The sequence below is a fragment of the Cydia splendana genome, chromosome Z (assembly GCF_910591565.1).
Source record: "Cydia splendana chromosome Z, ilCydSple1.2, whole genome shotgun sequence".
NCBI lineage: Eukaryota > Metazoa > Arthropoda > Insecta > Lepidoptera > Tortricidae > Cydia > Cydia splendana.
The window spans coordinates 45,720,556-45,738,281 of NC_085987.1; the positions used below are offsets into that span (position 1 = coordinate 45,720,556).

The 17,726-nt window shown below is 38.3% G+C and overlaps 1 protein-coding gene and 1 long non-coding RNA gene across 2 annotated transcripts in view; one reads left to right on the forward strand and one right to left on the reverse strand.

The window, feature by feature from the left end:
* Window positions 1–17,726, reverse strand: part of LOC134804073 (probable cytochrome P450 303a1) — a 372,282-nt gene that overhangs the window by 213,950 nt on the left and 140,606 nt on the right. The window lies entirely within an intron of this gene.
* The window catches only part of LOC134804166 (uncharacterized), a 105,947-nt gene continuing 94,352 nt past the window's right edge, over window positions 6,132–17,726 (forward strand). The window contains exon 1 of the long non-coding RNA XR_010146087.1: window positions 6,132–6,260. This is a non-coding gene — a long non-coding RNA (uncharacterized LOC134804166). The remainder of the gene's footprint in view (window positions 6,261–17,726) is intronic.

A 17,726-nucleotide genomic window follows, 5' to 3' on the forward strand; every position in this document is an offset into this window, starting at 1 on the left:
ATCTTTTATCCCTTATTATATTCTATCCGATGGTTGGGGTCGTTGAGTAGGTGACTTGTAGGTGGCACACTCATAAATTCTTTATACATTTTGTAGTAGGTACAGTCATGTGTAAAATTATGGGTGCACACATCATACTCAAAATGTCCCATAGCTCCTACGTCAGCGAATTAAGTAAGTACTATGGGACATATTATGCACCCATATTTTAGACTTGACTGTAGGTACTAGGGTGTCCTTTATTATGCGATTCTTTAAATTAAAAACGCATACCCCTAAATATAACGATACTACTCCAAAACACCCTGAAAAGAAAATTCAGGACATTCCTGTCCCTGGAATCCGTGCCGACCAACTGAAATTCCCATACAAATTAGTATGGAGAAATTTTGTCTGATAATAATTTGATAATTTTTATTAAGAATAAGATAAGTATTTATTGCCACACACGTACAAGAATACAAAGACGATAACAGCAAAACAAACAAAAAATCATGTTTAATTAAGTAGAACAACCACAATTAAATAAAATAATATCTTAGGAAAAGGCAAGGGAAACAATAAAAATAAAACTATTAGCTAGGGCAAGACATGAATAAGTTTTTGGCAAATATTTCATTTTTGGTACAAGCTTTTATCGCTGACTGTACTTTTCATACGACAGACAACTAATACTTATCGAGACAATTCTAAAAACCCCTAACACAATTAGGTTGCGTTGTTTCATCACAGAGTTCCTATGGCCACCTCCTGTCTCCATCATCAGATCAGTTCGACAGTACCATATTAATGTATTGTCATCAGAACTACATACAGCTGCCAATTTTCATGACGCTACGATCCTTGGAAGATGGTTAAATTAGTTACCTTAGATTCCATTACAAGTTAGTTACATACAGAGCCTCTACCATCAGTTTTAACATTGACACAACTCTCACGTGTGCGTAATTTACTTTCTGTACATCTCGCCTGCACTATTGCTCGCATATGCGAGTACGAGCGAGATGCATAGAGAGTAAGTTACGTAGACGTGAGCGTATATGTCAATGTCAAAACTGATGGTAGACGTACAGGTCGACCTAATAAAAGCTTGTTAAAAATTACTAGTTACTGTGCATTAGAGCCTCTACCATCAGCTTTAACATTGACATAACGCTCACGTCTACGTAATTTACTTTCTGTACATCTCGCTTGCACTATTGCTCGCATATGCGAGTACGAGCGAGATGCATAGAAAGTAAGTTACGTAGACGTGAGCGTATATGTCAATGTCTAAACTGATGGTAGACGTACTGGTCTTTCAAGGGTGATCAAGTATTCATTCTATCCCAACAAAAACATAAATGTGAAATGAGAGCCAAGTTCAATATTAATAAGAATATATGTCGTTGTTGACTCGCCGACAAAAGAATTGAGATCTATATGGGTGCCAAGTTCTGTGTTGCGTATAAAATCCTGAAATTACAAAGGATTTGACTTGGCTGGTTTTTACCAACAAACCAAATTTTAGAAACGTAGCCTATACGTCAAAACTAGCCAAGACAACTATAGTCACTACGCAAAGTATGAGGGCCATTTTATTTAAAGTTGTCCCCTACACTTTTTTTTCCAAAATTGGGATTTTTTATGTTATTTCTACTCAGAATGATGAGCTCTTTTGATCCTAATACGAGAAAAAAAGTGTCCCAAGATTTCCATATATTTTTCGATCTTTCCATTCCGAAACCGCCATATGGTAACTGTATGGGAAAAAAGCCTTGGGACACTTTTTTTCTCCTATTAGGATAGAAAGAGCTCATGATTCTGAGTAGAAATAGCATAACAAATCACAATTTTGAAAAAAAAAGTGTAGGGGACAACTTTAAATAAAATGGCCCATGAACGGTGGTTCAAATCTCACCCTGTTTAAAAAGCGTTTTCGAAGATTTTACATAAACCGGTTCTATAATTCAACTTGACGTGCGTCTGGAACGAATTGAGGTTAAAATGAGGTTACGACGAGTATTTGCATGAGGATTCAGTGTGAAGCGTTGTTTCAGCGTTGTTGTAAGTAAATGTTTCTACGGGCCCATACGGGGTTCAACTAACGGGGTTCAACTAATGAGTTGCTACAGATTTAGACTCTAATGTGTCTCTCCTTTTTTTGGTTTTTAGGGTTCCGTACCTCAAAAGGAAAAACCGGAACCCTTATAGGATCACTCGTGCGTCTGTCTGTCTGTCTGCCACAGCCTATTTTCTCGGAAACTACTGGACCAATTAAGTTAAAATTTGGTACACATATGTAAATATTTAAAACATTTATTTACATACATATGTAAATTAGTGACCCAAGGACGGACATGTAACGTAAACAAATGAATTTTAAACATGGGGGGCACTTTTGGGTGGTAAATGAGAAAGTTAAAAATAAAGTCTTTCAAACTATATCGTTTTGAAATGAAAGAGCTCATTTTGAGAATTTCAAATATATTTTTTATAAGTAGTTTTAAAATACATAGGTTAGAAGTTATCTAAGAAAATAGCCAAAAAATTACCATTACCCCCCTTTTTTTCCGAAACTACTGCGTCTAATATTTTGAAAAAAATACACAAAATAGTTCTTTACCTATAGATGACAGGAAAACCTATTAGAAATATGCAGTCAAGCGTGAGTCAGACTTAATGTACGGAACCCTTGAAACGCGAGTCCTATTCGCACTTGGCCGGTTTTTTAGTCTAATAGGATGCCATTTTGAACGTACCCTGACATAAAAATGATGACATATAATAAGTATCGTGCGTCCCGCTCACGTTAATGTATGTACGGGGAAGTACGAGCGAGATGCTCGATAGCTAAATGACTTCATTTAGGTATCATTTGTCAATGTACATTAGAATTGGCACGTTGGGTGATTTTAGGATGACTCACGTTAGACCGGGCCGTGTCCGGGCCGGAGCTTCCGGCGCTTACTTTTCTATGACATGACAGGCGACCACGTGATGCTTTCCATAGAAAACGATGCGCCGGAAGCTCCGGTCCGGACACGGCCCGGTCTAATGTGAGTCATCCATTTAGCGCGTATGAATGCAGTATAAGTAGGTACTTATTGTAAATATAAATATAGGTAAAAACTACAATAAAATGGGGTGAGTAGGGAGAAAACTGTCATTCAAACCTCGATAACATTTTATTTTTACATATGTAAACTAACGGTATATAATAATAAATGTTCCGGACGTTTGTATTTTAGTTTTTTTATGATTTTGGGTAGTTCCATTTCATAACTTTACCGATAAACACAAAATCCGTCCTCACCCCGTAGTACCTCGTAGTTGGGGTGAGATTGGATTTCATACAAAGGTGATTTTGGAACATTGTTGGATCGATTTTTTTTTCTTATGAATATCACTATATAGCTCCATTTGTAATACGAATACATTATTTAGGTACCAGTATCCTTTAAAAAACATCTCACCCCCCTGGCATCCCTTGTCTCCCCATTCATAACCCAACTCTCCACGCAATCCCTACTCACCCCATTTTACGGTACGCTTAACTTAGATTGTGTTACGGAAACGAAAGAAATAAGCAACTTGCAAACATAAAATGTACACACTTATACAACATTCAAATTGCGAAAACACCTAAAATGAGCAACACATCCAATCAAAAAACTTATCGTCAATCGCACGTACGACTATCGCGCGACTTTTCAGTCGAGACAACTGTAGTTTCAAACTTGGTATTGTTAAAACAAATCGAGCCCAGATAAAGGTGGCCAGTTCGTATTGACCCCCCATTTTTAGAGCTTCGCTCTTAAGTTAGGGGGCTAAAGGGGTCGGTAGGGGGTGGTGGGGGTCAAGGTGAGCTGGCGGTGAACACGTGAAGGTTGAGTAAGTTGTGAATCAATCAACAGAGCGAAGAGACGGGCTGCTGTGGTATTGCGCTTGCGTGGGAGTAGGGATGGGGGGAGTCGATGGAATTTTGAAGGTCTTTTATGGGGGAGGGATGGTCGATAAAGCTAGCTACAAGTAATACAAGGATTGCATGGGTTATAGAGGCCGTCTAGGCTAACTTTGCATCGACTTGAACAGAACAAAATGAGGGAGTGTCATTAAAAAGGTCATATTTTCATAGAAATTTGACATTAATGATGATATAATCACACTTATAAATGCCATGCGTAGTTAGCTTGGGACTCAACAATAGTTTTGGTTAAAAAAGCATTAGGTAATCACTTTTTTGTATATACCGTGTACTTATTAATTTTTATTTTGTTTTGTTATTTTATTTCTTCTTCCTCGCGCTGTCCCGGCATTTTACCACGGCTCATGGGAGCCTGGGGTCCGCTTGACAACTAATCCCATGATTTGACGTAGGCAGTAGTTTTTACGAAAGCGACTGCCATCTGACCTTCCAACCCAGAGGGGAAACTAGGCGTTATTGGGATTAGTCCGGTTTCCTCACGATGTTTTCCTTCACCGAAAAGCGACTGACAAATATCAAATGATATTTCGTAGAGGGGAGGGAGCTACCCCCCAGTCGAATCTCCATGGCGCGGAACCCCATGGTTAAGGAGATATCCATGGTTAAATTTTGTATGGAATGACTATGAAAAAAGGGAATATATAGCAAAATTTTGTATGGGGACTCGGGGGGATTCGGGGGTAAGGGTGAGGTGGGAGGGGGAGTGGGGGGGTAGCTTCGCCCGAAGACCCGCGTCGTTGGCCCTGAGGTCACGAGCTGACGAGACCATAATAGCTCGCTATTTGGTCTCGGCCGCTCGCTGACCTCGGGGCAACTCCGCGAGCCTTCGACCTCAGCGGTGAAGCTGTTGGATCTGAGCTCCGGCGCTGCGGAAGAGCAACCCTTCCGTCCTCGCGTGACAAATCACGCCCACTACACTCGGCTCCGCAGCTTCGGCTGGCGACCAGACTCAGCCGCTCGCCTCGCTCGTTCCCGCGTTCCGAGGGCTGCCTCCCTCCGCGCTTCCGTTTTCGGAATTGCACTCAGGGGTAGGACAGATGGTGGGGTGCTCTGATTCAATTTGGTACCTTGAGCTTTTGGTGACCATAAGAGTTTCGTGTGTCTAAATAATTTTTGAAAGAAAAACATTTTTGGAAAATATAAAAAAAACACTTCATATTTATTTTAATAACATATCAAGCTTTGAACTATACAATAATCAACAAACTCCAATCATAAGTACCTACTACTTAATATATCCCGCGCCGCGCACACCTCCTGCGGTATCCTAGGTGACATTTCGCTACATAAAGGATAAGGCCATAGCCTAGACCGTAAGAGATAGACAGTTTTTCAAAATTAAGCCGATCACATTACCCTTAGAAGTTTTAATTTTATTTTTGGATATCGCTTTTCTTTTTCGATAAATTGTCGATTTAGTGCGAAAGGAAACCGAAATAATGCGTAATTTTTCTACATTTTCGAGTTTTTCGAAAAGAGTTTTTACCTTTTTAAAAATATTTTTTCACCATATTGTAGCCCTTGTTAAGACACCCTCTTTTGAGACTGGGATCATTTACGTAGCCCTAAAACTCACGAGACCAGTACGGTTACCATCAGTTTGTCACTGACATAAACGCCGTCGAGAACGTAATTTACTTTCTAGGTATACATCTCGCTCGCACTCGCATATTAGTGCAAACGGGACGTATAGAAAGTAAATTACGTTCTCGACGGCGTTTATGTCAGTGACAAACTGATGGTAACCGTACAGGGCGATATCTCACTCTGGCTGAAATTGGAGGGCTATACTGATGCGATCGAAAAAACATTTTCAATGTTAAAACTAATTGGCACGAGCCGGGGATTGAACCCGCGACGTCCAGATTGAAAGTCGCACGCTCTTACCGCTAGGCCACCAGCGCTTTGTTTTGTTTGCTCGGGGCAAGACGTATAAGGATTCCATACATTAGTGATAGTCTTACCCCACCTTACCTTAATAGGAGAATTTCTATAGATAGACTGATCCGCTACTTTCGATGGTGACTGTACAGTAGCTATAAGCCGAGGACCTCAAAAATATCTGGATACGCAACTCTAGATAAGCAATAGTGGCGATAATTGTAAGCAACTTGGCCGCGCCGGTGTTTCTAATGGCGACTGTACAGGTTACAATAGAATTATCGATAAAATCTCATCGACGTCTCACCGCGGCACAGCACTGGCCGCCCGAGTCCCGCCGAAACTGAGCACTTGACAGGCAGTTTACCCGCGATACCCGAGCACGCTCCAATGCCGCCCGCCGCTAACCGAGGTACGTCAAACTTGTATTAAAAATAAAGAAAAATTGGCAAAAATACTTGTGCCAATTTTTTTTGCAATTTCGCAAATTTTTTATTTATATTTTTTAGTGGATAATGGGATAAAAACGGTTGTTATGGTGATGTTTTTGCGGCGTTCAGTGTTTTGAAGCGGGGTTGCGCTCGTTTCTTAGGAGATTGTAAATAAAATCTTGGGCGTATTATTTGGGGTTTTGCGCGTTTTCAGCGGCTTCTTGGATAAATTTAACGAACTTGTTGGATACATTTCAATTGTAATATTGTGTGTGGTCTTTACTTTTTGTTGACTCGGTATAATGTTTTAAACAAATACCTAATGTAATGTACCTATTGTGTATTGTGTTTTTGCTCGGTCACGCTAAATTCTCCGGTAAACCTATATTATTTACTTTTAATTCGTGTGTTAGTGAGATGAAAAAGTACATTTCAATAAATAGTGGGATTTTTCCACTAGCCAAAATTAAGTAAATAACTTTTTTAATGAAGAACTAACTAGTGAGATTAAAATGTTTTTTTTTTCTAAATCAAATGTAGTTGACCAATGATAGTCAAGCGCTAGTTACCTTATTTAGAAGTACCTACTTATTGTTTAATAGTTATTTGTTTTACAAGGGGCAAAGTTGTTGTTTAACCGTTCGTGCTAATATTGATACCTAAGCAAGCGAAAGATTCCAAAATTGAACCACGAGCGCCGACAATGGTTCCAAAAAATGGAATCTTGAGCGTTGCGAGGGTTTCACAGCACGAGAGTTTTAACAAAATATGGCGCCGAGTGAAACACAACATTTTTCACCACACCAACACAAGGGAAATACTAATTGTAAAATATCAAACAGAATGAAAGCAAATCAATTCAAAATTAATGTTTATAAATATGTATCAACCAAAATTATTAATAGAGCCTTTACCAACAAATTACTAATTAATAATTTTATCTTCTAAACTAAGAATATTTTCTTTCGTATGAGACGTCTATTTCAGTTCATAGTTAATATTTTAAAGTAATGATTCTACTATGAAATAACACAAAGCTCCTTAACCTTTTGAGGTTTATGTACATTATTGAGGTCAAATTGAATAATTCTCCGATATTAATTATGTGCCTTCAATCCTCCAAAATTGGCTCCGAATAAGACATTTAATTTAATTTATAAAACTGTATTGTGGTTGGTAAGTCTATTGTTATTATATCTATCTAATATCTTATACCTACCTTTAAACGAGCAATTCTTGGTGGTATAGGTATTTATTTATTTACATGTACCTATATATATTTCGGGGATCGCGGAAACGGCTCTAACGATTTCGATGAAATTTGCTATATGGGGGTTTTCGGGGGCGAAAAATCGATCTAGTTAGGTCTTGTCTCTCGGAAAACGCGCATTTTTGAGTTTTTATATGTCTTCCGACCAAAGCTCGGTCTCCCAGATATTGACGATTGAAAGTAGACCATCACTACGATCATGTTGTAACATTTAAATGAGGTTGTGATATACATAATATATATTATTATGTAGTAGACTCTAGGTCCATGGGGTCCTAGCGCGCATAAGTTGTTCGCAGAAATCGCGAAGTGTCTGGTTGACGTAACTGGTGACCGAAGAGCTGGCGGCTACCTCGCACAACGTATCAGCATTGCGATACAGCGAGGAAATGCCGCCAGCATCCTTGGTACAATGCCTCAAGGGCCTATTTTAGATTTAAGCTAGTTATTAATTTCTTTTAGTAATACCACTGTATATATCTTATTTGTAAATCACTACACCTTATAAAACAAAGTCCCCCGCCGCGTCTGTCTGCTTGTGTGTTTGTATGTTAGCGGTTAACTCAAAAACTACTGAACGGATTTTCATGCGGTTTTCACCTATCGATAGAGTGATTCTTGAGGAAGGTAAGTGTATAATTTATGAACCCGTGCAAAGCCGGGGCGGGTCGCTAGTTAATATATAAAACTGTTGGAGGACAATTACATTAGCGGTGGGCAAAGTAGAATCATTTTACGGTAGGTAATTTAAGTTTTGAATGTGTTCCTTTCCGTAAGCGATTATTTTTACTGTTCTTATTCTTATATATCTCAGAAGGTAAATAAAGACTTAACCTTCAGCCTCGTTTATTTGATTACAAGAATGATAAATTTATCTCACAATTATCAACTAATTAACAAGTTAAATTCATTAAACAAGTCTCCGAGTCTTACAAACTCTGGTTACATTACATCTTGTTTCTTTATTATCTCCCGGTGGTCACAATTGGCCTAGTGCTCGACATGCTAATGCCCAATAGATGACATCCTGCTGTCACCTCTATTGACTAGGATTTAAGGTTCAAGATTACTTGTACTGGGACCGCGTCGATCACCGTCAGTACCACCACCTTACCCTACCTATTTATTTGATGTTGTGCGCGTATTAGGTACAATCGAGGACATTCCCGGTGAATTCCTTCAGATTTTTTTTACCTCGATCCTTATGAGCGAGCTAAACTCCGCCCCCCTTAGAGATAACCAAATTACGGTGCATTTAGGATTCTTTATCTTAATAATCTGTGTCTTGTATGATATTCTGGTTTTCCTCTTCCTCTTTTTTCCTCAATTCTGCCCTCCAGTATGATTTTATTTAACCCTTCGTGTCAGAGTATGTGACCTATACATTTGGCTTAACGTTTTTCAATGACGTGCATTATTTGTCTCTTCTCTAGAACTTCAAGGTAGGTGCGCTTTTCTGTCCAGCTGATTTTGAGCATCCTTCGCCAACACCACTCATATCAAGAAGTAAAAACGAAGGCCCAGAATAGGCTGGAATGGAAAATGCTGCATCGACAGAGGGCCAGGCCCTCTTAATATTGATGATATTGATGATGATCTTAATAATGAAAAGGTTTACCCCAGGTAATGAGACAAACAATAGGTTCTTAGTTTGCAAATGCCGGCCGTCACAATGGACAATGGACGACAATAAGCTTTACCTGAGCTAACAAGTGCCATGCTATTGCTCATCACAGGGCTCGGAAACCGTTTTATTTTTCAAACCGGTTTCGTTCATTTACCCGAGAACGAAAAGGATTTCTTTTCCGTTTGCGGTTATCGGTTAAAGGACTGTTCTATTAAGATACTGATTTATTCCAAATTCGTTGGCCTTCCGTTTTTGTGGAACGAAATTAACCGGTTAAATTGAAAATATCGAAGCGAGATAGAACGAGTAAGTATTGCTATCTCTTTCACGTATGACAACGAGTTTAACCGAGAGTCTCCGAAAGCCAAGAGTAACCGGTATTATATCGTTCAATGCGAACCTTAAAATTCCGTTCCCTCTTCTTACCGGTTAGGAGAGAGAACGTAATTTTTTAGCTCGCGTTCCATCAATTAACCGGTTTTTTAATGAACGAAATAATATAACGGTTTTGGAACGATATAAACAGGTATTACAATACCGGTTCCGAGTCTTACAAGACCGGTCGGTCATCACTTTAATGATATCGCCTGACCGTCTGCAAGACGTTTAAACGATTTTATATAATCGAATTTCCTCGATTGTACCTGTACCCGTACCATGAGTCACTGACAGTGTCAAAGATGACATATACGCTAACGTCTACGTAATTTACTTTCTATGTATACATCTCGCTCGTATTATTTATATGCGACTACTAGCGAGATGCATAGAAAGTAAGTTACATTCTCGGTAGCCTCACTGGTATTTATAATAATCTAAGTATTTGACACTATGCACCCAAGAATTATTAGAAAAGGCATTAGGTATATAAATTACGTAGACGTTATCATTTATGACAGTTTTGACACTGTCAGTGACTCATGGTACGCGGGTACTGTTTTTCACATAAATTCCATACGGAAAGCGAAACTGATTTGACTCAAGCAGGTACCCTATTGCCATAGTTATTGCGTGTGGTCTAGGTACATAGTTGGTGCGCGGAGTAGTCTATGAAATATATATCTGTGGGTAGATCTGAACTGGCCAAGCGGGTTTTCTCGGTGAACTGCGTTCTGACATTCATTTTAACATTACTAATGCTATATTTATTTTACTAATGACTTTCCTTATTCGCCATAATAACACGTTTAAAGGTATTCCCCGTAAGGATTTAGTAAGGCCTACTTGCACCATTCCACTAACCCGGGGTTAATCGGTTAAACCGTTAACCCAGTGTCAAATTGTACTGGTAACCATGGTAACTCCACGGTTTAACCGGTTAACCCCGGGTTAGTGAATGGTGCAAGTGGCCCTAATTTGCACATACTGCTTTCAACATCACATAAATGATTATGTTAGAAAATATTATATTAACGTAAAAAAATAGTATGCAAAAAAGGAAATAAATCGTGTCTTAGAACAGAAAAGTGCTACTTTGATAGTATAGTATAGTATCGATTATTGCAAACCATAGATGTTATGTACAAAGCAATAGATATTACGATGGAAAAGGATCGCATGGCACCCTGGTATAGTCTGACAAGAAATTGTATATTTTATAGAGTATAGCAATTATTCTTAAAACTACATCTTTCCTAAAACTTGATTGTGTCACAAGGGAGCAAAATGACATATTTACGGCGAGGGTGTACATTGAATCCTAAACAAAGCGAAGGATTCCATAATAGAGAATTTCTAAGGAAGAATCCTGAGCGTAGTGAGGGATTCAAGTGTGTTACGCCCAAGATGGATATATTTTTGCTACAATGTGCCACATACTGCTTTTCACATCACCTGAGGTAATTATGATATTAAAAAATATGATTTAACCTTAAAAAAATGTGCAAAAAGTGTAAAATTAGTGTCCCAGAACGGAATTGTGTTTTTTGATATCTCCTAGCAGGGAAGAAAAGTGCCGCTTTGATCCTTCCTGGTAAGGAAGAAAAATCCCTTTCCCGAAAAGGTGATGTGAAAAAACAGTTGTCTTAAACCGACAAACAATTGTCTTGAAATCGTAATAATTAAGACATACTCACGACCCGAAATGACTAGATAAACAATTGTCTTAAAACCGTAATTATGACATGCTCACGACCCGATACGACCCGATAAACAATTGTCTTAAAACCATAATAATTATATCATGCTCACGACCCGATATGTCCGGGATAAACAATTGTCTTAAACCGTAATAATTAAGACATACTCACGACCCGAAATGACTAGATAAACAATTGTCTTAAAACCGTAATTATGACATGCTCACGACCCGATACGACCCGATAAACAATTGTCTTAAAACCATAATAATTATATCATGCTCACGACCCGATATGTCCGGGATAAACAATTGTCTTAAAACCATAATAATTATATCATGCTCACGACCCGATATGATCCGACAAACAATTGTCTTAAAACCATAATAATTTTATCATGCTCACGACCCGATATGTCCGGGATAAACAATTGTCTTAAACCGTAATAATTATGACATGCTCACGACCCGATATGACCCGACAAACGTCGTAACTTTGGCAGAAGTCTGCGGCCGCTTGCCAAAACGTCTATCTCCTGATTTAGTATTTCAGAGCAACTCAGCAACGCGGGCTGCCAAATAAACTATTTGTATCTTTATAGTATCTGGGTTTTTTTTTATATAAAGCAAGGATCAAGTAGAACATGTACAGAAAGTTACTCGGAAGAGTTATGGGTCAAACGCATTCCAAAACAAGGTAACTTCTAGCAACAAAACATCAAAAGTTTACTTATAGCCTCAAGTAGGTACTGAAAAATGTATTCATGAGAGCCACCTACACAGAACATCAAAAGAGTCTCTTTTATACCTCTCGAGGCTATTCTACATATATATGGAGTAGCTCTCATGTAAAATGTTTGTAAATATTGTTTAGAAGTTACCTACATTAATTTATTTTGAAATGTAACATTTAAGTAATAAAAACACGGTGAAAACATATTTCCTCAATTTATTTATAAGCCCAACCAAAAGATACTTGAGGGAACTGTCATAGGGACCATCATTAGACGGTAGAGGTACCTATAGTATAATTTTTTTGTGAAACCTTTTTTCTCGGTCGTTAATTATCTACCATGTGCGCAAAAATAGTAATTTCGTGGGTAATTACGAGGCGGGATTGAAAAATGGCCGCCAGGTGTTGCAACTAGCTTTACCGACTATATGGTAGTTTCATACCTACTTAGGGCACAGAATAACTAATAGTACTACTACCGTATACAGGACACTTCAGAAGAGCGATTCAGGGACTCATCCGTCCCTTTCTAATGTATGGCACTCTCCCTTTAGGCTATTTAGGGTTGTCAAAATTTAAGTCATTGTCTTAACTGTGGTCGTGCACGCAAGGGACGTCAAGTTGTGTCAACCCTAATAATTGCTCGGAGCAATGCTGAGCCGAACGGAGCCGAGAATGCCCGAAAGGAGGAGCGTCGCCCCACTGCTTAGGGTTTTCTTACGTAATGTAGGTATACGTAAAAGAAATATGGCAATTCAAACTGACATTGGGACATCGTGCATCGCGCGTGCTTATTGCTCGTACCAGGGGTCGGAAACCGGTATTTGCTCCATACAAAAATACCGGTATTATTACGTTATTTTTCATTCTTTGGTTTACTATTTCATTTTTAATGGGACAACCTAATAATACAAAGTTGTTACCTAATATATGATTCAGTCCTACGTAAAGAGCATAAAATAATTCAAAACTTTGGGCTATTTCGGGGTTTTACAAAAATACCGGTTCCGAGCCCTGGCTCGTACTGCCGGGCTAGCACATGATTGGCACGACAGTATCTCGCGCGCGAGATAGACGACTACCTACCCGTACCTCTTTAATTATTACAATTAGAAAAGACGGATAGTCTAGCTATCTCGCGGGCGAGATTACTGTCGTGCCAATCACGTGCTAGGCCTACTAACTACTACTACTACTGTACGGTTACCATCAGTTTGTCACTGACATAAACACCGTCGAGAACGTAATTTACTTTCTATACATCCCGTTTGCACTAATATGCGAGTGCGCGCGAGATGTATAGAAAGTAAATTACGTTCTCGACGGCGTTTATGTCAGTGACAAACTGATGGTAACCGTACATAAGTTTTACGCAGACTTAAACGCTAGCGACTGCGTCAATTAATTCAAACACAGTATTTCGCTTGCACCAATGTCAGTACGAGGGAGATGTTCGTACTTTTGAGTATATGAATTTATCAGGAAGGCATCTTTTAGATATACTTTTGGTAAGCAAACTAAAATTTTGTGATAGCCTCTTAATGAGCGTTTCTTTTATTTTTTGCCATTTTTATATATTGTTACCTTTTTTGCCACTTTTGTGTTATTTCTAGTCTAGGATCGTGAGCCCTTTTCATCCTTATAGGAGAAAAAAAGAGTCCTAAAATTTCCATACATTTTTCAAACTTTCCTTTTTGTTACCGCCATACAAAGTATATGGAGAAATGGTAACACAATAGGAAAAAAACTTTGGGACATTTTTTTTCCATTAGGATCGAAAGAGCTCGTGATTCTGAGTAGAAATAACACAAAAGTGGCAAATAAGGTCACAATATATAAAAATAACAAAAAATTAAAGAAACGCTCTAATGGTCTATTAAAGGGCAGTCCTATGCAAAGGTATACCAGGTGCGGCCTGTAACACGAGCAAATAATTGAAACAGATTATTTTCCTCAAACGATAACACTTTTGTTCAATAACTTTTAAAAATTATGAATAATTTAGACTGCCTATTTTTTATACAAATCAAATATTACAAATATTATAATGTACGCCATTATCATTGTGATCGACGTTGCTTGTCACGCCTTAAACATAACCAAATTCGCAATATATGGCGTCTTAGAATAAACTTTTAAGTGCAGTGAAAATAAAAACACAAGTTATTTTTAAAAGTCACTGAACAAATGTTGGTCAGTCGAGTACCGCCTACAGTTTAACTTTTCTCGTATTACAGTCCACACTCGGTATAATGTAGGTATCGGTATATACACGGTGGCTAAAAAATAACTGCTTTCCCGTTGCCAGGGAGGTTTTGAAATCATACTGAGCGACTTTTACTATGGCACCATTTGAAGGAATTTACCCTCCCAGAGAAAACGGACCAGCCAAAATGTATGAAAGCAGCCAAATTTTTTTTCGCTATTTCGGGTTTGGTCCCATAGTAAAAGTTGCTGAGTATAATCCCAAAACTTCCCTGGCAACGGGAACGCAGTTATTTTTTAGCTTTAGCCACCCTGTATAGATGCATAAGCGCCACTTGCACCATTCCACTAACCCGGGGTTAACCGGTTAAACCTGGTGTTGCCATGGTTACCAGTACAATTTGACACTGGGTTAACGGTTTAACCGCTTAACCCCGGGTCAGTGGTGCAAGTGGGCCTAAGGTATGTAGGTACTTAACAAACTAATTTGCACTAAGCACCCGGAACTAAAGCGTTACGTATGACTGCGCCTGCGCAGTCACGCGCACCGTGCTTTGATTTGTGGAGTGTGAAACAATGGGCCAGCGTGAAATATGTGAAAAACACGGTCTAATGTGACAGTAAAATAATATAATATTGAATATAACAACCTACAGCCGTCTAGTACGTGACCGCGACGTACGCGTTTGCGTTAAGTGTCATTTTGTATGGGATATTGAGTTTCCAAAACGTCCCGCTCCAAAAAATCCCATACAAAAATAAATAAAACAAACGCGTACGTCACGCTATCGAATGAAATTTACACTAGGGGTTCTGTACGGCTACCACCAGTTTTGACATTGACATATTAACTCGCGTCTACGTAAATCACTTTCTATACATCTCGCTTGCACTAACATGCGAGTACGAGCGAGATGAATAGAAAGCAAGTTACTTAGAGTCTCTTTTGTTTGGGCTTACTATAAATAATAAGTTAAGAAATTATAATCAACATACCACAATAATATATTATTAAGTAATTTTTAAAGTAAAAATTTCTAATTTTGGAGCAAAGTAGCCACATTTATCATTTATCACATATGTATAACACACTATAAATACCCTATTGAATAAGTCTCGTATTAACCCATAGTATAGTATGGGCTTTCAAAACAACATAAGGGTTCCGTATTCATTTTAGTACGCAGTCACAAACACTATAAAAAGAACTTGTTTCTCGGAAAAAGTCTTTTACAAGACTCCTCGTATAAACACTTCCACTTTAAATATGCTCCAGAAGATTCTCGTAAAAATATATCCACGTTTTATAGGGTTACATAGAGAAAAAAATACATAGAGTGCTCACTCCATACTTCAGGTTTAGTATCAATAAGACTATTATTTTCGTAGTCGACATCTAGCATCGAGTAGCGGAATTATCAGTACTGCTACTTGACAATAGATGTTGCACCAACCGAAAAGTCTAATGCTCAACAATTTTCAGCTAATATTATAACCGGATTAACCGGAACTCTATTTTCAACTCCTTCTGCTTTTAATATTAGTTGTAAATTGTTGTTCAATACAACTTTCGTGATTCGCGACACTAGTGAATTCTAGTATCAAGTAGCGGTACTGATAATTCCGCTACTCGATGCTAGACGTCGACTGCGAAAATATTAGTCGTTTTGGTACCAAAACTGATGTATGGAGTGAGCGCTCTATTCTTACTGTATTCCTCTATGGTATAGATAACAAATGCAGTGATTCTGTTATTTTATAGGAGGATAGGGAAACTAATAACACTTGCGTTTGATTTTTGGAGCTTGTGGTTACTGATAAAAATACATCTGAGAACACGCTGTGGTATGAAAATTGTTGAATGGTAAAACCAGCGCGCGGTTGACACTGATCATCCGTTAGAAGCACGGACAAGATTTTATTTGGCTGGCCATTTTACGGACTTTTAGTGGTAGGTACTAATCTGGGGGCCCGGCGGGCCCACCAAGACGTGAAAAAGGGCAAAAGATGTGAGACATTGCATATATTTTCTCGGCACGCTTGTTCGTATTTTCGAACCCTCGTAGTTTTGGCTTGGATAAAGTTAGTTTATTTAGTTTATTTTATTGGCATGGAGAGTTTTTACATAGACGTTCAAAGTCATACTCATATTTTTTTTGCGTGTCATGTGTACAGAGGATCCTATGATTAAATACAGTATCTACATAAATCCTGCAAGGGTACCTATGTCAACATATGCTACCAAAAGCCAATTAAATATTAATAGTAAATATTACAAAAAAAAACGGGTTGCACTCCGGGAGTGCCGGCAGAAGTGAAAACTCAATGACATTGGAACAGTTTTTCGATCTTATGTCTTACGAATCTTACGGTCACGTGACCTGCCGCGAGTTTAACATTTTTTCCCCATCACAAAAAGTGCACAGCGCCGCTAAACAAGTTTTCACTTGAAAAACTAATCTAATAACATCTATTCTAGTCATTGAATATAACCGACGTAAAGGAGAAGAATAGATTTCACAAATATTAATCGATTTTACCACAAAAATGCCAAAAATCTGAATCACGGTGGGAACATTAGCATGTAAGTTTTATTACCATGTTTTCCTCGCCAAAATGCCAGATTAACTATAACATTATATAGATATGTAAAGGAAAAGTAAGCAAAAAGTGCTTTTGCTCACGATGTCGTAAATCCGGTGTGACCTTGTTTTTGCCCTTTTATTACTTTAATATATTTGTAGTCAACAATCTCGGAATTATTCCTTTTTCTGCGAATATTTCTTCACAACACCTTATAAAATAAAGTCCCCCGCCGCGTCTGTCTGTTTGTGTGAATGTATGTTCGCGATAAACTCAAAAATTACTGAACGGATTTTCATGCGGTTTTCACCTATCAATAGAGTGACTCTTGAGAAAGAGTTAGTTGTATAATTTGTTAAGGTTTTGTGTAACCCGTGCGAAGCCGGGGCGGGTAGCTAGTTAGTTATAAATGTTCCTAGATCTTTCTCGTGTTTGCTGGAATTAAAATATACGTTTTTTTCCATTAAACAATGTTTTTTTTACATTGTTTGTAAGCTAGGGACTTACAGGCTAATTCAAAAGTGCACTGACATCAGAATAATACGTATTTGAATCATGTTATGTAGTTAATATATGTAAATGAGATCGTTGAGAAGTATGTGTGTGGTGTGAGATTAGATTACTAGATAGAATTAGGAACAGCGTGATATGGAAAGTGTGGACTGAACGAAGATGTAGTGATAAAAATTGTTGCGAGATGATTGATTGACGATTGATGAGATGATTTGGACACGTAGAAAGAATGAGTGAAAGGAGGCTAACAAGAGGGTGTATAAGGGAGAAGTAGAAGCCGGAGTTGGGAGAGGTAGACCTCGGCGGACATTCTCTAGTCAGATCGGGGAAATCTGAATAAAGGCCAGGTCAAGAGCTTCCTAAACCGGCGAGCGTGTTGTATGAGGAATGTTATGAAAGTGTGTGTAATATGTTAATATACTAATTAGTTCAAACTGAT